This window comes from Marmota marmota, unplaced genomic scaffold (assembly GCF_001458135.2).
Source record: "Marmota marmota marmota unplaced genomic scaffold, marMar, whole genome shotgun sequence".
Classification (NCBI taxonomy): domain Eukaryota; kingdom Metazoa; phylum Chordata; class Mammalia; order Rodentia; family Sciuridae; genus Marmota; species Marmota marmota.
The window spans coordinates 2230020-2235296 of record NW_026000225.1 but is presented as its reverse complement, the minus strand read 5'-3'; positions in this window follow the sequence as shown (position 1 = coordinate 2235296).

The window sequence follows — 5277 nt, the reverse complement described above, 5'->3', positions numbered from 1 at the left end:
TTAATAATAATAATAATAATTATTATTATTGTTGTTATTATTCTCCTCCTCCTCCTCCTTGTTCGTGCTAGGGATTAAACCCAGTGCATCACACATGTTAGGCAAGCACTCTACAACTGAGCTATATCCCCAGCCTACTTTCCCTAATTCCTAATAAAAGCTGTGAACTGGCCACTCCTACATACGTAGTGAGATAGATTAAAGAACATTTGACATGTCATCAATCCAGTCTGGACTAAGATCAGACAGGAAGTCCTGTGGCCCACAGATAAAAGAAGACTGGAAGGAAAAATGAGCTCAGGTCTTTTTGGATTAGTGCAAATCCTTCATAGGGGAAAAAGTACAATTTAGCTAGAATGAGGTAAAAAAAAAAAAAGCATCTCTACAAATCATGCATCACTTCCCTGGGGTGGAGGAGAGGGAGGCTATGGAAAGGACACAAGCTGTATTCACAGGGCAAAAATGCTTGACTCAGGAAGAAGGGCAGAGCAGGGAGTTCTGTGATGCTGCACAGGGAAGGTGGATCCAGTGTAAACAGTAATGTTCCTGTCACCCTGAACATGTGCAGTCCCCAGGCTGGTGACCAGAACTGATGCAAGAGCCACCCCTGCATAAGTCACCACGGTCACTAGGACTCTGCCTTCCTCTGGAATGAGTTGGGGATGATCTCATGGCTGAGGTGAGAAGGGCTTCGGTAGTTCTCTCCATAGTGCCTGTCCCAGACACAGCAGCCACGTGACACTTTGGGGTCACCATGGAGTCATGTGTTTGGGTTATCTGTGTCCACTTTGGTTTTGGTCGTTGCTATTGTCAATATTTAAAAGGAAGAAAGAGAAAAAAGAGAGAGGGAGGGAGGGAAAGAAAAAAGAAAAGAAGAAGCAAACCAGGAAGGAAACAAAGTACTCCACATCTCCACATTAGACTACAAGTTCTGGCGGCACTAAGCATAGGGCCTAGGTAAGCAGAGGAAACCAGCATCTGACAGTGACTCAAGGTGATCACTTCTCAGTTTCCTCAAATTTAAAATCAAGGATTAGGGCTGGGGGGGTAGCTTGGTAAAGCTCAGTGGTAGAGTGCTTGTCTACCATGCAAGAGGGCCTAGGCTACATACATACCCAGCACCAAAACAAAAACAAAAATAACTTGGTTAGAATACTTGATTTTCCTAAACTTATTGACCACAAACACCTTTAAAGTTATGAGGTAATGATAGAAAACCTATAAATATTCATTAGATACAATATGCTTGGAAATAAGTAGATGGTAGTAAATGGTCCCATTGACCAATTAATCTCAGCAAAATAATTAAATTCTACATATAATCTGTATACATAAATATGACCCTATAGGTACAAATTTATAATATCAGAAATGGTCATAGTTTGCATTTTCAAGTAAATTTTTTTAATTAATAGACATTTTTTAATAGAGCAGTTTTAGGCTTACAAAAAAAAACCTTGAGGGACTGGGGCTATAGCTCCATGGCAGCATGCTTTGTCCAGCATGTATTCAATATTTACCACCACATACAAATTAAAAAAATTAAATTAAATGCATTCTGTTCATCTACAGCTACAAAAAATTTTTTTAAAACCTGAGAAGGAAGTAGAGTTCTCATGTACCCTGCTCTTTCCCTCCACCCTCATACCTTGCATTGAGTGAGGTAATATTGCTTTTTGCATTTTTAAAAAATATTTTTTTAGTTGTTGATAGACACGATAACTTTATTTATTTATTTTTTTATGTGGCACTGAGGATGGAATCCAGTGCCTCATACATACTAGGCAAGTGCTCTAGGGATTGGGGCTGTAATATTTTTTTTTGTTTTTTTTTTTTAATATTATGAGTCCTGAATTTTTGTTCATGTGTGACACTAATAATGCTTAAAAGACAGTAGGAAGTAATTTGAGAGGCAGAAGCTCTTTAAATTCTCTTTCAGCATCTTTGAGAAATGAGTAAGGGGCTTTCCCTTGCAAAAGGCTTTCCACCTGAAGATAGATATAGGAAAGGGACAAAGGTGAAAAAAATTTCTTTCTTTCTTCCTTCCTTCCTCCCTCCCACTCTCCCACCCGCCCTCTCTCTCAGCACTGGGGATAGAACTCAGAGTCTCATGAATTCTAGGCAAACACTCACTACTGAGCTACACCTCCAGCCTCCCAAAAATGTTTATAAGACAATTTATTAAATAGGTGAAAGCATACATTTGTCTCAAAGCATTTCCTTTCCCATGGTATCCTATTGAGTCAAATAACAATCCTATGAGTGTATTGCTCTGATCTGAAACACAAGGAAGTGAAAGTTAAGCACAAGGCAAGCAGACTTTCCCATAGTCATGCAATTAATGACTGAGAAAAAAAGAGCAAACTTCCTGATATGCAGCTCCAATCTCTCTGGACCTCACAGCTTCACATGGGGGTTGTGTCCAGGTAGAAGAGTGCTTCTTTACTGAGTCTTAGAAGATAGAAACCAGCTCAAATGAGACTTAGGACTAGGGAAAGGAAGTTCTGTTCTAGAGATTCAGGAAAACAACCTAAGAAACTTAATTCCATCCACCAAGGAATTGATGGAAGAAGAGATATATTCAAGAAGAGTTTGATTAATTTTGTGGATAATTCCATAATAAGTGATTAAGGAAAATTCCTATCGTGGCAAGCTCTCATAGCCAACTGTGCCATTTTAGTGCTTTGTGGGGGAAGACCACTGGGCTGGACCCACCAGGACTTGCCTAGACCCAGAATGGAGTCCAAAAGTCTCTTTATCAATAAAGCAATGGAAAAGTATCACTGAAGGAATTGAAAAAATTCACCAATAATTACAGCAGTCCAACACTTAATTTTATCTTTAAATTTTTATCTATACATCCATATAGGTCTTCCATTGTTTATATTACAGTTTGTATACAAATTTGTTTTTTACTTCTTGTGGGCAAAATAATTTTACATTGATTTTATCTGTCTATATAATTATGTTATTAATCATCATAATGGCTACACAGTATTGCACTATACTGACGTGTCGTTTTGTACTATTCCTCTGTTTTTGGACATTGAAATTATTTTTGGTTTTCAGATCATCAAAACAATGTTTTGGACATATCATTACCTTGTATTCCCATACAAGATAATTTTAAAAATTTTTATTTAATGGAGCTAAATAGTCAAAGGAATTATAGCTCTAAAAGGATAACCCAATTTTAAATAGTTTAGAATAATTTTTTCAAATTGTTGGGATAATTTCAAACTTACCAGAGAGTTACAAGAATAGTGCAAAGACCTTCCCTACAGCCTGGTGAACAATGTTTTGGGAGTGTGCTTGGGATTGAACCCAGGGTCTCTCACTTGCTAGGCCAGCCCTCGACTACTACCGAGCCACATCCCCAGCCCCATGGTGAGCACTTCTTAACAGGAATAACAATTCCTAAGTGCTCCTCTTATGCCTTCAGCTTGTCCTATTTGAAATTTCTCAGTATGTGTGTGGAATTCACACAACCGTTCTAGCAGCGTGTGTCTGGTCTAGATGAAGGCTACAACAACACTGATTTCAAATCCACTGTCACATTTATCCCATTCCTGAAAAACTAGATCACTTCCAAAATCAAAAACTCTTAGTTTAATCAGAATTTCCATCTTTAGGTTCAGAACTACATTGTCATAAGCTCCCTGTCCACTTCTCTTTTCTCTGGGTTTCCGCAGACGTCACATCATTTCTTAATCAGCTTTTTTGGGGTCTCAATATGGTCTTTGTTCTGGTGCCCCATCCTGCCACCCACTGCTGTGATAAGGGGTCCAAGAAGCCCCTGTTCTCGGCCCCCACAGGTGACGCACACATTCTGTGGGGGTGGTGCCCCACTGCACAAAGTAGTGCCTGCCTGGGAAAGGCTCTGGGGAATTCTTCCTTCGGTTTCTCTGTGCCACTTTGTCTTGGTGTTATCTGGGCCTAGATTTTATTTCTTTTTCTTGAAAGCAAAGGGCTTTGATGCAAGTTTCCCAGGATGTGATGTCACCAAGATTTATTTTCATTTTTCTCCCCCCCTACTCCCTGCAGCGATTTCTTGATTAAAATCAAAGTCCCCATTGTCACCATATCAGCCTCCCCACACCCACCTCCTCGAATTCTCAGGCTTCCCTGGAGCCTGCCAGAAGGAAAACAATCTCATTTATAGTGTGAACACAAAAGCCCCAGTTTTTAGATCTGCAGGTATTAGCTGGTCTGAATCATTGGGGTATATTTCAGCAAAGCACAGGGGTCACTCTGCCCCACGAACTCTCAGCTACACATCAATCAAGAATAATAGACGCCAACGCTTGAACCCCTCTCATGTACTTAATACGCATGTTGTCCCCTTCTAAGCCTCACATGACCTACTGATGAAAAGTTCCAGTGCAGCACAGTTAAAAAGCCTGACTGAGATCATATCCCTAATGACTGGTGCAGTCATGTTCAAAACTAAGACTTTCTCCTGTACTAGGCTACATCTCTTTGTTAGTCATCTGAAAAGGCATCAACCCATCAAACAGGTTGTCTTTCTCCAGGAGAATTTCCATTTGCTTGCAAATTCTAGAACACTGAAAGTCTTCTTTCAGCTGCCCAAGGGATGGACGGCTCCTGATGAAACTTCAGACTTGGTTGCAAAGGAGGTTTTAGGTAGAGCACCTGCTCAAAGCCCTGCCTTTATTCCACAGCCCTGCTCAGGGACTGCTGGAGCTGAAAACACTTTGGAGACCACCTAGTCCTGATCCTTCACTTTACAAAGAAGTGAAATAATTCTCCAGAAAATTCTAGAGCTGGGGAGTGGTAGGGCAGAAACTCAAACCCAGGGACCTAAGGAAGCCAGATTCCAGGCTGGGGCACTTTCCACTGCAGGTAAGTGGGAGGGGATTGCCCTGCTCTTTCACTTTTATTGCTGAGTTTCCCGCCCTGGTGCTTCCTATGCCTTGAGACAGCTGGTCCATCTGTCCTTGAAACAGCAGATATTGTTTATATTCCAGAAGACACCCCCACTCTCAGCCCCCTGCTGATGTGTTTGTTTAGAATTGTAAATACTTCTTGTTGGGACACAGGAGCTGAGAGCCTGATCTTGAGGGTTTCTTTTAGGCCTTTGAGACCAAGATTCTAAAGGAAGAAGATTCTTAAGGTCCTGTCCAACTCCCAAATTCCTGTGATTTGATGACATCAAGACTGTGAATAATCAGGCAGGCACCGAGCCAGGACTGACTGCTGCTTCCACAGTGAACTTCCTCCCCTGCCTTATAAACACAGTCCCGCCCAGTTTGGCTC